This window comes from Apium graveolens, chromosome 11 (assembly GCF_009905375.1).
Source record: "Apium graveolens cultivar Ventura chromosome 11, ASM990537v1, whole genome shotgun sequence".
NCBI lineage: Eukaryota > Viridiplantae > Streptophyta > Magnoliopsida > Apiales > Apiaceae > Apium > Apium graveolens.
In genome coordinates, this window is record NC_133657.1 from 172,824,941 (window position 1) to 172,849,187 (window position 24,247).

At 37.4% G+C, this 24,247-nt stretch overlaps 1 non-coding gene across 1 annotated transcript; it reads right to left on the reverse strand.

The window, feature by feature from the left end:
• Positions 1 to 270: 270 nt before the first annotated feature.
• LOC141699219 (small nucleolar RNA R71) lies at positions 271 to 377 on the reverse strand. Its single transcript, XR_012565697.1, has one exon. It is a non-coding gene; the product is annotated as a small nucleolar RNA R71 (small nucleolar RNA).
• Positions 378 to 24,247: the final 23,870 nt, after the last annotated feature.

Consider the following 24,247-nt stretch of genomic DNA (forward strand, 5'->3'; position numbering starts at 1 on the left):
ATCACGATTCAGATGATACAGAACTCAGTTCAGTTTGGGGGTTCTCCTACAGAAGACCCCAACATGCACATTAAGGATTTCATCGAGATCTGCGATACTTTCAAGTTCAATGGTGTGACTGAAGATGCTATCAAGCTGTGACTCTTCCCATTCTCTCTGAGAGACAAAGCGAAGTGCTGGTTATATTCTCTACCACCGGGGTTTATCACCACATGGGAGGATCTTGCTCAAAAGTTTCTCACTAAATTCTTCCCTATAGCGAAGACTGCTGCAATCAGGAATGCTCTTACTCAGTTTGCTCAGCAAACTGGAGAATCTCTGTGTGAGGCTTGGGATCGATATAAGGAGATGCTAAGGAAGTGCCCACACCATGGCATGCCTGATTGAATGATTATAAATTGTTTCTACAATGGATTGGGTGCTACTTCTAGACCCATGCTCGATGCAGCATTAGGAGGAGCCTTGTGGGCTAAAAGCTACAATGAAGCTTATGAATTGATTTAACTGATGGCTGCTAATGAATACCAGAATCCTTCCCAGGGACTCTCAGGGAAAAGTAGCAGGAATTCTGGAGTTGGACACAACAACTGCTATAGCTACCTTACTTAAAGCTTTGATGATAAAGGTGGACTCTTTGGCTAATTATGGAGTTAATCAAATCACTAGTGTCTGTGAGCTTTGTGCTGGTGCCCATGAGACTGATCAGTGGCCTATTTGTAGTGAATCAACTCAGTTCGTGAGCAATTTTCAGCGATCGCAGCAACCTGTTCCAGCCACCTATCATCCTAATAACCGCAACCATCCTAATTTCAGCTGGAGCAATGCTCCGAATGCGGTTCAACAGCCTTATCACCAGTACCCAGCTAAGCAGTACAACCCCCCTGGTTTTCAGCAACCGCAATATCCACCAAGACAGCAACTTCAGCTGCAACAAGCTAATGAAAAATCTAAATTAGAGGATTTGAAGCTTATGTGTAAGAGCCAAGCTGTTTCTATCAAGACCTTGGAAAATCAAATTGGGCAAATTGCCAATGCCTTGCTAAATCATCAGCCTAGTACACTACCTAGTGATACTAAAGTACCAGGAAAGAGGGAAGCCAAGGAGCAGGTAAAGACAATTACCTTGAGGTCTGGAAAGGTTGCGAATCCCGAACGAACTCAAGTGTTGACGGAAGAAGCTGGGGCTGAGAAAGAAGTAGAGCAGCATGAAGTAGAAGTGGAACCAAGGAAGACTACTGTTGAGCACACTCCTCCTGAGGGTAATACAGGGAAGAAACATATCTATCCTCCACCGCCTTTTCCTAAGAGGCTACAGAAGAAAAAGCTGGACAAGCAATTTGAGAAGTTTCTGGAGGTGTTCAAGAAACTTCATATCAATATACCTTTCGCTGAGGCTCTCGAGCAGATGCCTAATTACACAAATTTTATGAAAGGTATTCTCTCTCGGAAAGTGAAGCTAGATTATTTAGAGACTGTCACTTTCATGGAGGAATGCAGTGATGTGCTGCAATAGAAGTTGCCTCCTAAACTTAAAGATCCTAGAAGCTTCACTATTCCGTGTACTATTGGAAAAGTGTCTTTTGACAGATGCTTATGTGACTTGGGAGCTAGCATCAATCTGATGCCTTTGTCAATCTTCAAGCAGTTGGACTTACCTGATCCAAAACTGACTTATATGACTTTGCAGTTAGCCGACCGTTATATTACATATCCGCGAGGTATTATGGAGGATATCTTGGTCAAGGTTGATAAACTAATCTTCCCAGCTGATTTCGTAATTCTTGATTTTGAGGAGGATAAAAAGATTCCCATAATCTTGGGAAGACCTTCCTTGGCAACTGGTCGAACCTTGATAGATGTGTAGAAGGGTGAGCTCACAATGTGAGTTCTGGATCAGGATGTTACTTTTAATGTGTTCAATGCTATGAAATTTCCTACGGAAAATGAGGAATGCTTAAAGGTAGAGTTGGTCGATTCTGCGGTGACTTCGGAACTTGATCAATTGCTGAGGTCTGATGCCTTAGAGAAGGACTTGTTGGGGAATTCTGATAGTGAAGATGATAAAGGGGATGAACAGTTGCAATTTCTGAATGCTTCTCCCTGGAAGAGGAAGATTGATATGCCTTTTGAATCTCTTGAAATGGAGGAATTAAATAATGCTCCTAAATGCCTCAAGCCATCTATTGAGGTAGCTCCTACTCTTGAGCTTAGGCCTTTACCTGGACATTTGAGGTATGCGTTTTTAGGTGATACATCTACTTTGCCTGTTATTATTACATCCGACCTTTCAGGTAGCGACGAGGAAAAGCTTTTGAGGATTCTAAGATAGTTCAAATCGACAATTGGTTGGACTATAGCAAATATCAAGGAAATCGACCCTTCTTATTGCATGCATAAAATTCTACTAGAGGAAGGTAGAAAGCCTACGGTTGAGCAGTAAATAAGACTTTATCCGATTATGAACGAAGTAGTGAAGAAGGAAATTCTTAAGTGGCTGGATGCAGGGATTATCTATCCCATTTCTGACAGTTCTTGGGTGAGTCCAGTTCAGTGTGTACCGAAGAAATGAGGTATCACAGTTTTTGCTAATGAGAAGAATGAGCTCATTCCTAATTGAACAGTCACGTGATGGAGAGTTTGTATGGACTACAGGAAGGATCACTTCCCTTTACCCTTCATTGACGAGATGCTTGACATGTTGGCTGGTCACGAGTACTATTGTCTTCTGGATGGCTATTCGGGTTACAATCAGATTTGTATCACTCCAGAAGATCAGGAGAAGACTACCTTCACTTGTCCATTTGGTACTTTCGCCTTCAGACGAGTTTCTTTTGGTCTGTGTGGTGCACCAGCCACATTTCAGAGATGTATGATGACCATCTTTTCCGATATGATTTTCCAGAATGTAGAGGTGTTCATGGACGACTTCTCTGTATTTGGCGATTCTTTTGATGAATGCTTGCAGAATCTTGGAGACATTCTCAAGAGGTGTGTTGAGACCAATCTGGTTCTCAATTGGGAGAAATGTCACTTTATAGTGTGATAGAGAATTATTCTTGCGCATAAGGTTTCTAGTAAGGGTCTTGAGGTGGACAAAGCCAAGGTGGGGGTCATTGAGAATCTTCCTCCACCTATTTCTGTTAAGAGAATTCGCAGTTTTCTCGGTCATGCGGGTTTCTATAGGCGTTTCATCAAGGACTTCTCTAATATTTCGAAGCCATTGTGCAGTTTGCTGGAGAAAGATGTCCCTTTCAAGTTTGATGACGAGTGTCTTGCAGCTTTTGAGACATTGAAGAAGAGTTTAATCACGGCACCTGTCATAACTACACCTGATTGGAATGAACCTTTTGAGATGATGTGCGATGCAAGTGACTATGCAGTTGGAGCAGTTCTTGGGCAGAGAAAGAACTACATATTTTATGTGGTCTACTACGCTAGCAAGACCCTAAATGGTGCTCAACTGAATTATACTACTACAGAGAAAGAACTTTTGGCTATTATCTATGGTTTTGAGAAATTTCGATCTTATCTGCTTGGGACTAAAGTGACAGTTTTCACTGATCACGCGGCAATACGTTATCTCATCTCGAAGAAGGACTCGAAGCCTAGATCGATCATGTGGGTCCTTTTGCTTCAAGAATTTGAACTAGAGATCAAGGACAAAAAGGGGGCTGAAAATCAAGTCGCTGATCATCTCTCGCGTTTAGAGAACCCTAATGCTACTTCATTGGATAAGATATTGATAAATGAGTCTTTTCCCGACGATCAGCTATTTGGAGTACAAGAAGAAGAATTGTGGTATGCAGACATTGTGAACTACCTTGTGAGTAATATCATGCCACCCGACTTATCATATGCTCAAAGGAAGAAGTTTCTACATGAAGTAAAGTGGTATATGTGGGATGAGCCATTTCTTTTTCAATAAGGAGCTGACCAAATCATCAGGAAATGTATTCCTTATAGCGAAACGGGGGGAATCTTGCGAGATTGCCACTCAACGGCTTATGGAGGACATTATGGTGGAGAAAAGACAACAGCTCGTATTCTTCAAGCATGTTTCTTTTGGCCAACCTTGTTTAAAGATGCTCACCAGTTCGTTTTGAAATATGATCAATGTCAACGTGTGGGTAATATGTCTAAGAGGGATGAGATGCCTCTTAATGTGCTTCTCGAGGTTGAAGTCTTCGATGTTTGAGGAATTGACTTCACGGGGCCATTTGTCTCATCTTGTAACAATCAGTACATCATATTGGCGGTTGATTATGTATCAAAATGGGTTGAAGTTAAGGCGTTGCCAATGAACGATGTGAAAGTAGTGCTTAATTTTCTTCACAAGCAAATATTCACAAGGTTTCGAACTCCAAGGGTCATAATCAGTGATGAGGGGTCGCATTTTTGCAATCGCAAGTTCACTGCTATGATGCAAAGATATAATGTGAATCATCACATTGCTACGGCTTATCATCCTCAGACAAATGGTCAAGCTGAGGTGTCTAACCGAGAGATCAAGCGCATTTTAGAGAAAGTTGTGTGTCAATCAAGGAAAGATTGGTCTTTGAAGCTTAATGAAGCTGTTTGGGCGTATAGAACAGCATATAAGACTCCATTAGGAATGTCGCCGTTACAGTTGGTTTATGGTAAAGGGTGTCATCTGCCTTTGGAGCTCGAGTATAAGGCGTATTGGGCTTTGAAGAAGTTAAATCTTGACTTGGATGTGGCTGGTAAGAAGAGGATGCTTCATTTGAAAGAACTCGATGAGTTTCGACTTCAAGCTTATGAGAACAACAAAATGTACAAGGAAAAAGTCAAGAGGTGGCATGATAGGGGTCTAGTGCTCAAATCATTTGTGCCGGGGCAACAAGTTCTTTTGTTCAACTCTCATCTCCGTCTTTTTCCTGGAAAGTTAAAGTCAAGGTGGTTAGGGCCCTTCGTAATCAAAACTGTGTTTCCGCATGGAGCAGTGGAAATATTTGAAAGTGATCTGAGCCAAGCGTTCAAGGTAAATGGTCAGAGGTTGAAGCATTTCTATGGTGATATGGAAAACCGCGAGGTGGTTAGTGTCATTTTATTATCCGTTTAAGCTCAAGGTTCTACGTCGAGCTAGCGACGTAAAAGAAATGCTTCTTGGGAGGAAACCCAAGTTTGTTGTATATTAATAGGTAGAGGAAGCAAGAAGAAAGGAGAAAAACATAAATAAATCTAGAAAAAAAAATATTCAGGGCCAACTTCAGTAGCCAAGCATGCCCGCGCTGATCAAGCGCACGGCCGCGCTGTTTTTCCAGAAGGTAAGCGCGCCCGCGCTGATCAAGCGCGCGGCTGCGCCGATTTTCCAGAAGGTGAGCGTGCCCGCGCTGTCCAAGCGCGCGACCGCGCCGGGTCCCTATATCAGAAAAAAATAAAAACATGAGTTTTTAAGGGAATTTCGAGATTTTAACTACAAAATAAATTTTAACCCGAATTTTACTCTTCCACATCCCAAATTTCCTTCTCCAAATCAAACCCATTATTCCCACGATTCCCATAATCAATTTTCACTTCTATTCCATATCTAATTCTCATATCACCACCTATAAATACACACACTTATACACAAACTTCTCCACCACTTCACAAATTCTCAAACACAAATCTCTCTCAAACACTTAGTTTTTATTCTCTCTTATTCAATCCCAATGGCACCCAAGAGACAAAGAACGCAAGTAAGCAGTAGCACCACTGATTCTTCATCTGTGGGTGGTGTGAGGCCAAGGTTTTCTACTCCTGGGGCTGAAGAGGAGAACACGAGGCTTCTCTCGAAGCCTATTGCTAAGGAGCGAGGTTTTCTACCATCAGGGAAGGATGATAAGCTGTTGGAGATGATTCTTGAGATGGGATGTGTTCCTTTTTGCGAGGCTCCCGCTGCTGTACCCATGAGTATTGTGCGGGAGTTTTATGCTAATGCTAAGGAGGAGAAGAATGGCTTCATGGTGGTTAGGGGGGTGACTGTAGAGTATAGTGCTAATGCCATTAGGAGGGTAATTGAGCAGCCCGTGAGGAAGCCCGGTCGGGACACTTGGAATGATAAGACTCCCGAGGATTACGATTTGGACCTGATCATTATGACTCTGTGTGTGCCTAAGAATCACTGAAAGTTTAAGAGGGGCACTACTGATTACACCACGTTCCCTGCGTCGTGTATGAACAGGTTTGCACGGGCTTGAAACTCATTTATTTGTGCTAACATCATTCCATCTTCGTGTGTGCATGAGATTACTGTGGAGCGTGCTCGTCTGCTGTGGGGTATTCTTCAGGAAAATTACATTGATTTGGGGATGGTTATCTATCAGGGGATTTTGTGATTCTTAAGAGGAGGTTCCACGGATGCTATACCCTTGTGACAAAGCTGTGCGTGGTAGTTGGAATTCATTGGCCCGTACATGAGCAATTACAGCTTCCCAGTGCTCCTATTGACAGTTCTACACTGTTGAGTATCTAGGAGTGGTATGGAGGGAAGCCCGATCCTAAGGGGCTTGGTTATTCATATGCTCATCTGCCAGATGGTGTACCCATAGATCAGGCTACTGCGGGAGGTTTTTCGCAGGCCCGTCGAGCAGCTTGGAGGCTCAGTTAGGAGAGGAGGCTGGTTCGTCACAGCAGCAGTAACAGGAGGCAGCAGGAGCAGAGGTTGGAGCTGGTTTGAGTTCGACGCAGTATAGGCGTCTAGCGAGGAGGATGGATGCTATGCATGACATTCATAGCAGGTTTGCACATGATCTCACCCAGGCACTTGGGACAGCTTTCAGAGCCACCGGTGTTGACATCCAGTGGCCAATTTTTGGTGAGGATTCCGTGTATCCATCTCCAGACACGCCTGAAACACCACCCATTGAGGGTGAGGATTCTAATTAGGAGTAGGTATGCCTGATTTCTTACTATAACATTCACGGAGGACAGTGAATATTTTAATTTTGGGGGTAGTAGTTGAATGAATATATTTTATGTGAGTCGCATATAGTTGCATATTCATGATACTTTAGTGCATATAGTTGCATAATTTTGACATGTAGTTTTTATTTATTTATTTTATTTTATAGTTTATTATGTTAGTTTGTTCATGTAGTTTCATGCATTTGCATAATAACATGATCCCTTAGATGATTTTTCCGATTAATTTGTTATATTGATGCTAGTGTAGTGATGTCGTGTTTAGTGATATTAAGTCTTGTCGAATTGATTTGCATGCTAGAGACAATTGTATTTTACTAAGTCTTATAGGTTGCTAAAGTGCTAGATCATGGTCATGGTTTGTTTGTTTGTCGAGGTTTAATCGCTTGTTTATATTTAGAATTTAGGATATTCTCTTAATAATAAAAGACATTGATATTTAAAAAAATTGGAGAAAATTGGATTTTATTGCTAGTTGTGTGGCTAGGTGTCAAATGGCTAGTAGCCGGCTCATATTTATATGAGTAGTCTAGGGTTGAGAGAGATAGAGCGAAACGCACTCGTTTAGAAATTTGTGAAAAAAAAGAAAAAGAAGGAAAAAAGAAAAAAAATATAAATAAGTGTTATGTATAATTGATCACGAGTGGCCTCTTTAGTACTCGAGTTATTTAGTTCTTAGTGGAATTTGTGCCTAGTCACCTAAGGCTTTGATAGTCTGGGATACGCTAACGTAATGCTCGCTACATGGGTACTATTGTATAAGTCTTTTGTGGACCTCACTCATTGCACGGTCAAATAAGCATACTTGTGTTGTTTTGTTGTGAATAAAAGCATTAATCCATGTAAAACTCTGATATAAGAATTGAAGTGTTATAAGTTATTTTGAGTCTAGCTTTTATTTTATTTATAAACTTGCGATTGCTTTGATAAGTAGCGAGTCATGATTGTTGATCTAGTTGCGAAAGTATATCTGTAAGCAGTTGCACACACGCACGTCTTTGGTTTTAGATTGATTTGTGAGGTTTGGTTGATCTTTATGCGAATAACTATATTTGCTGAGGCGTTGCTTGTTAATTGGTTTAGTTATTCTATGGGGATCGTTATATTCATTTAGTAGCATTCATGCATTTTTATTTCTTGTTCTTTAAGTCTATTTATGCTTGAGGACAAACATCGATTCAAGTTTGGGGATATGCTGAGTGGCATTTATGACACTTTATAATGCTCTATTAAGCTTTGAATTGGTGTATTTGTACTCAAGTTATTGGTGTTTTAATGTGTTTTCTAGTGTTTTTGCATTTCAGACATTAATCTGAGAATCAGGTGAATTAGCATTGATTTGATGCTAATATGGTGTTAGGATGGTGTCCAAGGAATAAAGCTCGCGAAGACCGGCTCAAATCTGCAAGAAAAAGAAGAAAAATGATTTTTGGCAGAAGCCCAGCGTGCCCGTGCTGATCAAGCGCGCGACCGCGCCCAAACTACAAAGAGCCAGCGCGCCCGCGCTAATCAAGCGCGCGCCCGTGCCGGGTCGGGTTTCAAGAATCCTGTTTTGAATAGAAGACTGATTTCTGGACTTCTCTCCTGATCAGGGCTGCTATATAATCATAACTTTAGGTCCTTTTTCAGATGATATCACAAGGAGAGTTGTAAGAAGACCGTGTTAGCCCGATTCAATGAAGACGAAGAAGATCTTGTTTTTACTTGTGAATCTTTGTTATAAGTTGTAACTTGGATGCTAGTTTTCTTAATTGTGAACCTTACTCTTGTTTCATACTTGGTTTTATTTATTAATCGTTATAAAGGCTACGTTTATTATATCATGTTTTCATCGAAACCCACGTTGATGATGAATCCAATTATGGGCTAATCGTTATCGTGGGGTTCTAGTGGATTTATTTATGGATTTCTTTAGTTGATTTGTTTTGATATCTTAGTGTGTGGTGATTGTATGATAACCTAGTATTGGTTGCGCTTATTCGTCTTATGAGTGTCGCAAACTTATAAGATAGTGTGTTAATTCTTAATGAAGCAAAAGTGAATTTAAGGATTTAGAACTTGCCATGCTAGCATAGGTTCATGTATTGTTATGCATGATTCGGGGTAATTTTAACCATCTTACTTATCCTATGTAATCAAGATAGATAACTTGTGCTTAAAACTTTATGTTTTCAAATTCTATAGACATATAGGGTCTCAATATAATTGGTGTCTATTCAGCTTCTATCTCTTTTGTGGATGTCTGGTAGTATGGTATTCGTGCAACGAAAGTTGGGGTCTATCAGTTTCGTGTTATCTGATTAGTGTCATCACCATTACATGCTAAGGTTAAGAATGAAGAGACTATTGAATGAAGTACTTAATGAAGTTAGAATCCCATATTTGTCATATATATTAATTCAATCAATTTTATTCTCTTAGTTAATGCTATTTAGTATAATCTCTTAGTTTAATCAAAACCTAATTTGTTATTTGTTTTAGCATTGAACGATAACCATACATTATTGCATTGGTGCATAAATTGAACTAAACCTGAACCAGTCCCTGTGGGAACGAACTAGAAATAATTCTATATTACTTGCGAACGCGTATACTTGTGTGTATTATTAGCGCGTGTTTAGCGACTAACACGTTTGAAGAACACTTCCATTGAGCTATTCTTGAACTAAGTTCCATTATCACTTCCGATGATCTTCACTTTGTATGTTGATTCTTTTTCCATCTTTCTTACGTGATCAAGAAGAATGGATGGGGATTCATCATTGGTGTACATAAAATATACCCATGTGTATCTTGTATATTTATCAACAATTACGAGTGCATACCTCTTCTTGGAAATTTACATAACATTCACTGGACCAAAGAGATCAATATAAAGTTGATGATCTCGTTCAAGAATGGAGGATTCCGTTTTATTCTTGAAAGAAGTTTTCCTTTTCTTGGCTTTTTGGCATGAGTCACATAAGCCATCAGGAGTAAAAACTGCGTTGGGCAATCCTCTTACAAGATCTTTCCTCACAAGTTCATTGATATTATTGAAGTTGAGGTGAGAAAGTCTTTTATGCTAGTTCCAGCTGTCTTCCACAGATGCTCTACTCAGTGTATAAACTTTTGAATCATCAATACTTGTGGAGACCCTGGCTACATATAAACTACCATGTCTTACACCAGTCGATGCAATCTTTCCATCAGAATTACTGACAATTTCACAATGCTCCTCGTAGAAGTTGACATGGTAACCTCTGTCACAGATTTAACTCACATTGATAAGATTATGCTTGAGTCCTGTAACTAGAGCTACATTTTCAATGATGACATTTCCAACTTAAATTTTGCCATATCCCAAGATTTTTCTTAAGTTTCCATCTCCATAAGAAATGCTTGGGCCAGCCTTCTCCTCAAATTCTGATAGCAGGGATTTATAACCAATCATATGTCCTAAGCATCCACTGTCCAAGACTAGAGCATTCCTCCTGTCACCCTACAATCAATAATTTGAATCAGTTAGTGTTTTTAAGGACCCAGACCTGCTTGGATCCTTTGGCCTTTTTAAGGTTGTTAACATATACAGCAGAAGACTTTTTATCAGAGTTTATGTTAACATCCTTACTATCAGTATTTATACATGCATAAACAGATTTTGCTTTAATTAAAGAGGGTTTTAGTTTATTATAATCATAATACAAACTGTGATACTCTTTACATGTATAAATAGAGTGCCAAACACTACCACAATGAAAACAAGGACTCTGTGGTTTATATCTAACTGTTCTATTCCTAAACTCTAATTTGGAGGGAACATCATTTATCTTTTTATTTTTCTTGCAAGAATTAGCAAGATGATTAGTGCTACCACAGTTTGAACAGGTCTTTTTAGGTGTATTAGGAGGGGTTACATAATTTCCATTCTTATTAACACCTACCTTGCCATTCCTATTTTTCCCAGACCTTTTCCTCTTGTCTTTCATATGTAGATCCTTCAGCTTTTGCTTAAGCTGTTTCTTAGTCATTGAACCAATATTTACTGATTTTGTGTGAACTTGTTCACTCTTATCAGTAATTAAGTTTGATCTAGGTGCTGAGGTTGTACCTTCCTCATGGATTGACTTAACAGTATTAGCACTAGGATTAAACTTAATGGTCTTTATTTGAACCTTGTTCAGTTTGTCCTTGCTATCAGTTTTTATTTTTTATGTTCTCTTAGTTTCTTTTCCACTTTTCTTATCAGAATTAGATCTAGCTGAATATCCTAATCCTGATCCCCAACAACCATTCTCTAAAATCTCCCGAGTTGACTTTCCTGAGTTAGTTCAAAGTTTAATGACTTCTCTTTCTTTTTCTAGCTCCTTCTATAGATAAACATGTTTTTCTAACAATTTTTCCTTAACATAAACAACATTATCTCTTTCTTTTTGAATTTCTAGCATGGAAAGCAACTCAATTTCTAGGTAATTATTCCTTTTCTTTAACACAGAGTTTTCACTCTTGATTCTATTATTCTCTAAGGTTTGATCCCTATAACTAACATGCAGAGACTTAAGAAATAATCTTAATTCATAGATATCATCAATATCAAAAGCAAGAGTTATCTGAGATACCTTTAATTCAACATTGTCAGCCTCAACATTAGCTTTTTCCATGAAAGCATAATTGACTTCATCATCTGAATCAGATGAATCATCTCAGTTTTTCTTCCTTGAGATCAAGGCTTGTTTCTTCTCAGCTCTGGGTTTTCTGCAGTTAGCTGCAAAGTGTCCAATTTCATCACAGTTGTAACATCTCTCTTTTGACTTGTCAAGTTTTCCAGATATAGATTCCTTCCCATCAGTATTTCTTCTGTTGTTCCTCTTATCAGAGTTTGAGGAACTGGAACCTTTTCTTGAAAATATTCTCCCTTTCTTGAAGTTTTTATAGACCATCTTCTTGAAGCTTTTAACCAATAGGGCATCCATTTGATCCATGTCTTCATTTTTGTTATGCTCATTGTCAATATCTGATTTAGTATCGGTATTTGAGTCATCATCAGAATTTAATGATTCAGTATCTGACTTTGAAATCATGGCTTTCCCTTTGGAGTAGATTTTCATCCTAGCTTTCTCTTTTGGCTTCTCTTCAACCTTGAGTGCAACTGGTCTAGATTTAGATCCTTTCCTCTTGCTTCTTTGCTCCATCTCGAGTTTTCAGAACTCCATAGATCTCATCTAGAGGTGTGTTATCACGTTGATAGTTATCCCTTATTGATGTGTCTTTAAAGTCCCACTTTTTAGGGAGAGCAAGTAGGAACTTCAAGTTTGAGTCCTCCAAATCATATTCTTTGTTGACAAGGGATAAGTAATTCAACAACTTCTGAAATTTGTCATAGTTCTCAGTTAAGGACTTATTGTCCCTTGAGTCAAAGTGCTCATATTCTTAAGTAAGTACTGTCCTCCTGTTCTTCTTGATAGCGGTTGTACCTTGACACTTTACTTCTAAAGCATCCCATATCTCTTTTGCTGTCTTACATCCAATGACTCTATTGGACATAACAGGATCAAGACTGTTGTGCAGGATGTGTATGACCTTAACATCCTTCATGATATATGAGATATCTTCAGGATTATAGTCCTTCCTATCTTTGTCTATCATCTTCTCTGGTTCTCCTGCAAGCGAAACAGCTACCTTCATTGGTCTATGAGGACCATCATAGATCCTGTTTAGATATTTAGGATCCATGGCTTACAAACACATGGCCATCCTGACTTTCCAGATTGGATATTCATGTATTTTCAGGATAGACACCTTGGATGCTTCATAGCTACTCATGTTGCTACTGATCTGTGATGTGGCTGAGGGTGGTGGCTTCGAATTCTGTGTTTTTTTTCTTTGTCCGACATTGTTGATTGATTTTCAGATCTGAAATTGTTTGTACGTTAACAGCAAGCTCTGATACCAATTGTTAGGCCCTTAATCACTTGTAAAAGGCGGGGGGTGAATACAGTTAATACAATCAATTCGACAAAGCTTCAACAGAATCACCAATTTTTTATATTAACTGACAAAAACTTATTACAAATGTACTCTCTCGAAAGGATGAACAAATATCCTTGAGAGCTGCTAGGTTATGCGAAAGATATAACAATGTGTTGAGTGGCATTTATGATACTTTATAACGCTCCGTAAAGCTTTGAATTATTGTTTTGTACTCAAGTTGTTAGTGTTTTTAACGTGTTTTTGTAGTGTTTTTGCATTGCAGGCATTTTCCAGGTAATCAGGTGAATTAGCATGGTTTTAGTGCTAATTTGGTGTTAGGATGGTGTCTCGATTAAAGGCTCATGAAAAAACCATCTCAAATCAACAAGGAGAAAAGAAATCAGAATTTTTTCTAGAAGGACGGCGCGCCCGCGCTGAAGTAGCGCGCGCCTGCGCCCAAGAAGCAGAAACTCAGCGCGCCTGCGCTGAAGCAGCGCGCGGCCGCGCCAGGTCGAGGTGACATAATTCTGTTTCTATTGGGATTTTAAAAGTTTGAAGTCCTGGTTAATTCTACAGCATATATATATACATAAATAAAGCTCGTTTTTCATAAGGAGACGGACCAGAGCTAATGAGAAGGCGTAAGAAGACTATAGAGCACAATTCAACCAAGGCGAAGAAGATCTAGTTTATATTTGTGATTTTTTTGTTTTAATTTGTAACTTTGGATGCTAGTTTTCTTATTCTTGAACCTTTACTTTTGTTTCGTACTTAGTTTATTTAAGTATAAAGACTACATTTATTATCTCATATTTTTGTCGGAACCCACGTTGATGATGAGTCCGATTATGGGCTAATCGTTATCATGAGGTTCTAACAGATTTATTTATGGATTTCTTTAGTTAATTCATTTCGATACCTTAGTGTGTGGTGATTGTATGATAACCTAGTTTTGGTTGTGCTTAAGCGTCTTATAAGCGTCGTGAACTTATAAGATAGTGTGTTAATTTTTAATGAAGCGAAAGTGAATTTAAGGGTTTAGAACTTGCCATGCTAGCATAGGTTCATGTATGTGATATGCATGATTCGTAGGTAATATTAACCATCTTATTTGCCCCTATGTAATTGTAAGAAATAACTTATGCATTAAACCGTTATGTTGTCAAATTCTATAGACATATAAGGTCTTAATATAGTTGGTGTCTATTCAGCTTCTATCTCTTTTGTGGATGTCTAGTAGTATGGTATGTGTTAGGAATATGTTATGAACTTGGTGATAAATGATACAAAACACCTTAGTAGATTTAACTTAGTGAATTTTGTAGCACTCGACGGATGATCAAATACAGTCCCGACGGATGATTCAATATAGTCCCGATGGATGATGATTTGACATCCATCGAGTGAGTAGCTTATGTAATAATAAGTATTGTAGCACATTTCTGCAAATAACTTTGTGTAAATTCTGTAGGAGCTTATGAGTCATGTTGACTACTAGTAGATATGCAGAATAGGTTGATTAATTGTAAATATGAAATGTCTTATAATTCTGCATAAGTGAAATAGAGTCAAGTGTCAAATAGCTACCCGACGGATAATCAACAAAGCTACCCGACGGATGATCAACAAGCTACCCGACGGATAACAAACATGTACCTGACGAATGATAAATTCAAATATCTGTTGACAGTGACAACACAGTCATATGCGTTGGGTGTTTGCAAAAGGAATGTGGCAGCCTGTTTAGCAGGAAATTGAGAACAAATAAGCATTACCATTTCCATACAAGTTATGAAGATTTTCAAAGATGCTGGAATAGAGTAATGAAGCAGCATGGAGTTAGACTTGATATGTTTTTTTTTATTATCTTGTCTTATTACCATGTAAACTTGGTGATATATAAACCAAGTGTAGCAAGTAGAACAACAACAACAACAACTACTATCAAACTAAGCAAACATATTTTAGGAGAGAAATAGAAAAAGCTGTATTTGTCAAGAATTTCTCTGTAATTTGTTTGTTCAACTTGTAAAGTAGCTGTGAGCCAATTTGAGCTTCACAAAGTTCTCAAATCGATATATATATATATATATATATATATATATATCTGGTGGATACATTCAAATCCACCAGAAAGTTTTAAAGACTTGTGTTTTTATTACTTTGTGTTTGATTTATTTAATCCTATCATTCCGCACTTTGCAAATCAAAACACATATATCTGTCGAGTTTGAACTGTTTTAAAATCTTGAAAAGAAGCCAGAATTACATTCAACCCCCCTTCTGTAATTCTTGTTGTATTGTTGGGAATAACAATTGGTATCAGAGCAAGCTCTTGAAGTACAAAGAGTGTAAAGATCACAACAAACAGCAAGATGAACAAGAAGGATGTAAGAGTTAAAATTCCTTTTCTGGACAAAGACAATTAACACCACTGGAAGGTGAAAATGCATCTACATCTTCTTTCTCAAGATGAGGCCTATGTGGATTGCATAGAGAGAGGTCCTCATGTACCAATGAGAGCTGCAATAGGCAATGAACCATCTGTTCCCAAGCCTAGCATGAATGGTCAGATCCTGATATTGAGCAAGTCAGAAAAGACAAGAAGGCCATGAATATATTATTTAATGGAGTTGATGGTGATATGTTTGATAACATCATTAACTGTAAAATAGCCAAGGAGGTTTGGGACACTATCTTGATTATTTGTGATGGTACTGAGCAAGTAAGGGAGAATAAGATGCAGCTGCTAATTCAGCAATATGAGCACTTCCATTGTGAAGATAGTGAGTCTCTCACTGATATTTTTAGTAGATTTCAAAAACTACTAAATGCTCTGAAGTTGCATGGAAGAGTCTATTAGACAAAAGACTCTAACCTCAAGTTCCTTAGATCTCTTCCAAAGGAGTGGAAACCAATGACAGTCTCATTGAGAAATTCTCAGGACTATAATGAGTTTACCTTGGAGAGATTGTATGGCATCCTGAAAACTTATGAGCTTGAAATAGAGCAAGATGAGAGGATGGAGAAAGGAAGGAAGAAAGGAGGGTCCATAGCACTGGTTGCTGAGTTAGAGAAGGAGAAATAGATGAAGGTAGAAGTTGTTGAGTCTACTTCAAAGGTCTGTGAGAACAAGGGTAAAGGGCTGGTAGCTGAAAATGAAGATCATTTGAGCCAAGATGACATGGATGATATTGATGAGCATTTAGCATTCCTTTCCAGAAGATTTTCCAAGCTCAAGTTCAAAAAGAACTTTGGAGCAGCCAAGCTAAGTAGAAACATGGTGGATAAATCCAAATTCAAATGTTTCAAATGTGGCTTGGCAGGGCATTTTTCCAGTGAGTGTAGAAAGTCAGATTCCAAAAAAAAGAAGTTTGAGCCTGTTGATTACAAACAGAAATATTTTGAGTTGCTCAAGCAAAAGGAAAGGGCTTTCATTACACAGGAAAATGACTGGGCAGCTGATGGATTGGATGAAGATGAAGATGTAAGCTATGTCAATCTAGCCCTGATGGCCAAGTCTGATGAAACAGAAACAAGTTCTTCAAGTAATCAGGTAATCACCACTAACCTAGCACATTTATCTAAAGCTGAGTGTAATGATGCAATCAATGACATGTCTAAAGAATTATATCACTTGCATGTTACACTTAAGTCCCTCACTAAGTAAAATGTTAAAATTAAATAAAACAATTTGTTTTTAAGTGAGAGGAACAATGTGCTAGAGTCTCAGTTTATTGAATTTGAAAAATTGAGAATTGAGTGTAAGATTGCTAAGGATGAATTAACCGAGTCCTTGAAGAAATAAGAGATTTTAAAGAAGCAGCTTGAATGAGAACATGAGGTGATTAAAGCATGGAAATCATCCAGAGATGTTTATGCTTAAATCACTAAAGTTCAAGGTATTGAGTCCTTTTGTGATGCAGCCTGAAAAAAGAGTAAGGAGAAACTGGAATCCAACTTGGTTGAAGGATTGTTTACAGATGTGGACTCGACAAATGATGAGAATCATCCGTCGAATAATCAAAAGGATTATCCGTCGAGTGACAAAGAGCCACATTCGTCGGTTGTGAGTAAACCTGTGAGCAAAGCTAAGCTTGCCAAGCTAAATGAAAAATATGGATCAGTTTTCAAAAACTTTATTTCAGGAGAATCAAGTCAAGTGAAGAAGGAGAAGAAAGTTAATGTTGGTCATTTGTCCATCAAGCAATTGAATGACAGATTAGAAAAGATTGAGGTTAAAACAGAAACTAAAAAGAAAAACAATAGAAATGAGAAAGTAGGAATTAACAAGAATAACAACTACACACCTGATAAATATGCACCAAGAAAAATCTGTGTTAAGTGTGGTAGTGTTAATCACCTGTCTGTTAATTGCAAACTTTCCATGCCTACTCCTATGCCTGTGCCACCCACTTTTCCCAACATGACTGCCATGCCTATGAATGCTATGCCTACTCAGAATATGAATGCGTAATTTGCTAATATGCCATTTCCACCTAATCCTTATTATGCTGCATTTACTATGCCTCAAATTCCATTTAGCATGCCTTACTGGAATAACATTTTTGCAAACAACATGCCTTTTCCTGTTAATCAAAATGTGCATGATAATTTTATTTTAATGACTGGTTTCAAAGGTCCAACTCAAATGACTAAGGATGAATCAGAAATTCCCAAGTTAAATGAGATCAAACCTAAGAAACCAAAGAAGAAAGCTAACAAGGCAAGACCCAAGGAAACTTGGGTACCAAAATCAACTTGATTTGGTTTTGATGTGTGTAGGGAAACAAAAAGAATTTTTGGTACCTGGATAGTGGTTGTTCAAGGCACATGACTGGAGATTCTACCATGCTCACAAAGTTCAAGGAAAGAGCTGGCCCAAGTATCACTTTTGGAGATGACAACAAAGGTTATACTGTGGGATATGGCTTGATTTCAAAAGACAATATCATCATTGAAGAGGTTGCCCTAGTGGATGGTCTCAAGCATAATTTGTTGAGTATCAGCCATCTTTGTGACAAGGGCAATTCAGTAACCTTCAATTCAGAAGCCTGTGTTGTGACAAACAAAAGAAGCAACAAAGTGGTTCTCACTGGAGTGAGAAAAGGAAATGTGTATCTAGCTGACTTCAACTCATCTAATGCAGAATCTATCACTTGTCTTCTCAGTAAAGCAAGTCAAGATGAAAGTTGGCTATGTCACAAGAAGCTGTCCCATCTAAACTTCAAGACCATGAATGAGCTTGTCAAGAAAGAACTGGTTAGAGGCATTCCTCAAGTGGAGTTTTCTAAGGATGGATTGTGTGATGCCTGCCAAAAAAGAAAGCAAATCAAAGCATCATTCAGAAAGAAGCTTGATTCAACAATTGAAGAACCTTTGCAATTGCTACACATGGATTTATTTGGACCAGTCAATGTGTTTTCCATCTCAAGGAAAATATTTTGCCTAGTAATTAAAAAGGATTTAAATTAAAGGATTATAAGAGAGGATCATAAAAGGAATACAATATATTGAGAAAGGTTAAGGGAACCTAAGTAATAAGATCCCGGGTATGATCCCTCAAACGATAAACGAAAACGAAAGTTAAGCGAACCGTATAACAGATCAGCGGTCATTAGGCAAACAATTAGGAAGTTAATCAAAGGGATTAGAGAGGATGATGTCACCCAACCAATGAGAAGAGGACAAGGAGGGGAGGATGACATCATGAGGATGACCTAAGCATGACATAAGGGAAGGAGGTGTTGTTGATTAATAACCACATAAATTTCATGGTTAAAAAGGTAATTTACCAAAATCAAAAGCTAGTAACCAAGAAAACAACTCACAAAACACAAAGATATTTCATTTCTTCATGAAGCTCTTGGCTTCTTTCTTAACAAAATGAAGATCCAAGCTCTACCACTTACTATTTAGCAAGGTATTTATCTAAGCTTCCCCATGGATAGTTACATACTTCCTATAAGTTTAAGCTTCTAATTCCAAGCCAATATTTTTCTATAAATCATGGAAGAAGATGGTGAATAGTGTTTTTCAAGAACTAAAATTTGTGTTCTTGAAGTTTTGTTTAGATTAAGCTTGGATAAGGACTTTAAGGGTGATTCCAAGCCATTCTCTTGATTCTCCACTCTCCAAGGAAGGTATAAACTCCAAACCCTAGCTTTAGCTTTGAATAATTAGGAATGAATATGATTGATATAGTATATGTGAAGCATGATGCTTGATTGTTTAAATTTTGGTTGAGTTTGTAGAGATTAGTTGGTTTTGTGGTATTTTTGGGGTTGTAAATCTTGATAATTAGTTAAGGAACCTAAGTAAAGCTTTTAGTTCATGTGGGGAATAAGTATAAATTGTTAATGTGGAGTTGTTGGGGCTGTTATGATGTAGGATGGATGGAGTTTTGATTGAGTTGTGAATTGGGATTGGTTGGTGGTTGTTTTGGAATGGTTTAAATTTGGGAAATCGCGTAAACATAGCCGTCGTAATGCCCGATTTACCGTAGACTGTTTTTGCTCTTAACATCAGAACCCTTGAACTCACTGCTAGGTTTTGACCATTACCATTTTTAGATAGTTCATGTTACGAGCTTCGTTTTGATATGTGGTTCGTTTGATTCCGATGAACGGTTTAGGAGAAACGGCCGTTTTAAGTAACGACGTTTCGCGAACGAACCCTTACCCCTCGCCTTACTTTGAAACATAGGTTAAAGACCTTAAAGGACTAATTGAAGTATGAAACATTTATGTAAGGTGTAATAGACAGTTGGTAAGACACCCGCGAAGGAATCGCCTTAAAACTCGTAATGGTTAAATTATTAAAAATGGTGGAGCCGAGGGTACTCGAGTGACTTAAGAGAATCAGTAAGCGCAAAACGAGCGTTAGAGTCTGAGTTGGTTAGAGTATAGATTTACAAGTGACTTTGGTTTAATTCTAACTTACTTGTTGCTTATAGGTTACCAGACTCGTCCCGAGCCATTCGTAACCCCCAGTCGCTCAGGCAAGTTTTCTACCCGTTATAACTATTATTGTGATGTATATGTGTATATGCATGATCTTGCGATAAATGCATATTTGTTATTAGCAAATTCTTGCGATATATTGTAGCATGTGATATGGTACATATGCATGCCTATTTCGTATTCTTGCCATATATATATGTTGGTTCAGTTGATAATACCTATGCTAGAAAATAGCGGTAATTTACATATACCCTTAGTATAGGGACCCAAAGGTGAAAGCATTTTCTAAAACCGGGAGTCGAGGATCCCGAGTAGATTTTATATATATATATATTTTATATATATATATGGTAATAGTTTTCAAAACTATTAATCGAATAAGGTTTATTCGATAACTTTATTTTATTAATGAATATTATCTTGAATATTCATTCGAGGACTTATGACTCCTTTATATTATTTATTGAATATTACTTGGATATTCATTTGAGGATGTATGACTCCTTTATTTTATTTAATGAATATTATTTATAATATTCATTCGAGGTATTATGACTCCGCTTATTATTTATTAATATTCTTTATTTATTAAAGAATAATGTTCGATAATCAAACTTACTTTTGATATTCAAATAAAGATATTACTTTCGTATAAGTATATCTTTGATTATTTACTATTCATTTCAAGTATAAGTTTTCCAACTTCTACCTCAATTACTCTTTATGGGAATATTATTTAAATAATAATATTCAGATATTTCTTTATATTGAGACTGATTTACTTTATTAAATCAGCATTATTCCAAACACTCTTTAAAGTGTTTTCAAGTCTTTAAAATGATTTTCAAAAGTTAGAGCGGATCCCAAAACTCATTTTTATATTTAAGATCTTCCTTTTAAAAAAGGGGATTTAAATACTCGCTCAAAACCGGAGGGATCCGGCTCTGTGGTGTATTTTATATTCGCAACAAGGTTATTGTCTTGATAAAAGAGTTTTTGATTACTTACCCAACACTCGGGAAGTAAAATTCTTGGAACAAGTTAATCCATTAACAGGCATCGCCTGGGAAATATCGGTGAGTTTTCCTTTCCAACTAGATACGACTTCTTGGTGGAGCCGTATCAACAAGTTTCTACTTGGGGAAAGGGGGAACGAACTTTACGTTTCAGAGTCATGGATTTCATCTGAACTAGGAGTGGCGTAAGTGGTCGAGTGGCGCCGGCCCAGCCTTATTATATTGGCCCAAATGGCCTGGAAGTTCCGCTAAGGCGGTCCATTCCTTAGGAGTTCAGTGTTCAGTTGACAAGTAAATCCGACAGGTTCTCCTCTATATGTAGAAAATGGTGGGGTTGTACTACTACGACTGATCATCGTAGGTGGTCTTCCTGGCACGGCAAACTCCCGTAATGAGTTCATCATCCGTTTGGATAATTCTGCAACACTACCCGTAACATTTCGATCGAAAGGCTACTAATGGGTGGTTGCCGAAGCATTGACAAGGTCAAACAGTTTTATTGGTATTTCCATTGAATGAAGTATCTCGTAACTTCATTTCATTCAATAATATTTCAAAGATTGAATCTATTCAAGTCTTATCTTGTATTCTCATCTATGTGATGAACTTTTGAAACTAATTATAACTTGAACGGTGGTAGTTCAAGTAGTATTCAGAAAGATATAAGTATATTGGAGTATCTTGTAACTTCATCTTTTAAACTTATATCTAGTAAATGATTATCTTGTGCATGTCAAAGATTTTCGGAAAAACGTTGAGACAAGGTTAGATATATGAGATCACCTTGCAACGATATTTTATACAGTTATAACCGGGAACTCTGTGTTTATTATGCATGGAATAGGACTTCCAAGATTTTGAAAAGTATATGTATATATATATACTGAATATTTTGTGACTTGGTCGCGTTAAGATATTAAACTTGGTTGATATCTGCTTGACCAAGACTTTCATGAGTACTATGAGAATGCTCATATATTGTTAATTATTATACATATTATTTTGGTGGGCTTGTTGCTCACCCTTGCTTTCTTCTTTCATCACACAACATCAGATAGACAAGATGAACATGACCAAGCTCCCAATTCGCGAGCGGATAGGAAACGTTCCGGAGTTTCCTATAGGCGTTGATGTCGCTGTAGCTGAGGTAGGAGCTACCAATAGGCTAGGCTTCAACTTTTGATGTACCAGATTTATGTATATTTATGAATTGTAATAATGGCAAAGAAAATGTAAATTTATTCAGAAAACCTTTTAAGGTGTATTGGCAGATAATTGTGGAATAAAATGACTTGTGATTATTTTTGGATATTCATCTCTGAGACTATAACTTGTGGTGTGTGTGTTTATTGTGGGGTCACAGTACAGAGTAGTTGATTATTTATTAAGATTGGGTGTTATTAAGGGAAATGGAACTCGTGACAACCCGGATCCCCGACCCCGGATTTGGGGGGTGTTACATAAATCAATTTGAAAGGAACAAGGTGTGGAAGCTGGTACCCAAGCCTAAAGGAAAGAATCCAATTGACACCAAATGGGTATTCAGAAACAAGATGGATGAAAATGGCATAGTAGTCAGGAACAAAGCTAGATTGGTTGCTAAGGGATATTGTCAACAAGAAGGAATAGATTTTGATGAAACTTTTGCTCCTGTTGCAAGACTTGAAGCCATCGGAATTTTCTTAGCCTATACAGCTCATGCCAATTTTAAAGTCTATCAAATGGATGTCAAAAGTGCTTTTCTGAATGGAGATTTAGAGGAGGAAGTCTATGTTAGTCAGCCTCCTGGTTTTGAAGATCCAAATTTCCCAAATCATGTCTACTATCTTTTGAAAGCACTTTATGGACTGAAGCAAGCACCTAGAGCCTGGTATGACACTTTATCAAAGTTTCTTTTGGAAAATCACTTCACAAGAGGTACTATTGATAAAACTTTATTCTTTATAAATGTTAATGGCTCTAGTATACTTGTTCAAATTTATGTAGATGATATTATATTTGGCTCTACAGATGAAAAACTTTGCAAAAAGTTTGCCAAATTAATGCAAAGTAAGTATGAAATGAGCATGATGGGAGAACTAACTTACTTTCTTGGTTTGCAAGTTAAGCAAGTTAGTGATGGAATATTCATTAGTCAAACTAAATACATTCATGATCTTTTAAAGAAGTTGATCTAATGGATTGCACATCTGCAAAAACTGCCATGGCCACTGCAACTAAGCTTGAATTAAACACTATTGAAAAGTCTGTGGATATTTCAAGCTATAGGGGCATGGTTGTCTCACTCCTGTACTTAACAACTAGTAGGCCAGATATAATGTTTGCTACTTATCTTTGTGCTAGATTTCAGGCTAACCCTAGAGAATCTCACCTAGTAGCTATTAAGAGAATTTTCAGATATCTCAAGGAAACACCAAAACTTGACATCTGGTACCCTAGAGATTCTGGTTTTAATCTAACTGGTTATTCAGATACAGATTATGCATGTTATAGAATAGACAAAAAAAGTACAACATGAACCTGTCAATTTCTAGGGAACAAGCTTGTGTCCTGGTTCAGTAAAAAGCAAAATTCATTTTCTACTTCTACAGCTGAAGCTGAATATATTGCTGCTGGTAGTTGCTGTGCACATATTTTATGGATGAAAAACCAACTGTTGGACTATGGTCTACAAGTGGATAGAATTCCCATTTTCTGTGATAACACAAGTGCAATTGCCATCACTGAAAATCTAGTACAACATTCAAGAACAAAGTGCATAGACATCAAGTACCACTTCATAAGGGAAATGTGATGAATGGTACTGTGGAACTGCATTTTGTTCCAAGTGGAAAAAAGCTTGCAGATATCTTTACCAAGCCACTTGATGAATCCACCTTTTTAAGGTTGGTAACTGAGTTACGTATGCTTAATTATTCCTGAATCATTTCAGATATTTTTGCAAGTTTTAATGCAGCCAGAAATTTAATTGATTTTTCTATTTTGGATGAAATTTTGGCTAAGTCAATATTTACATCCCGACGGATGCTCATTATCAATCGAGTTTGATCATCCGTCGGAATATTAATTATTAATAAAAATTAATTATTTTTATGGAGTATTTTATAACTCGACGGATAAATGATTTATCCTCATTCGTCGAATTGTCTCAATCCTAGCCGTTAAAACTCTTAACATTATCCATCGAGTATCCTTACAGTTTGTAAGCATGACGACGGATAAGTGACAGAATTTCTACAGTTTATCTATTTTTTTAAAATGGCTATTTTGAGCAATTTTTATTGATCACTTTATTTTACTTTATTATTTTTGACAGTTTATTTCTGAGATAGTATAAAAGCTAAATTCATTTTTATTCTTCTCTTTTATCATTCTCAAGATTCAATTGCTCTAAAT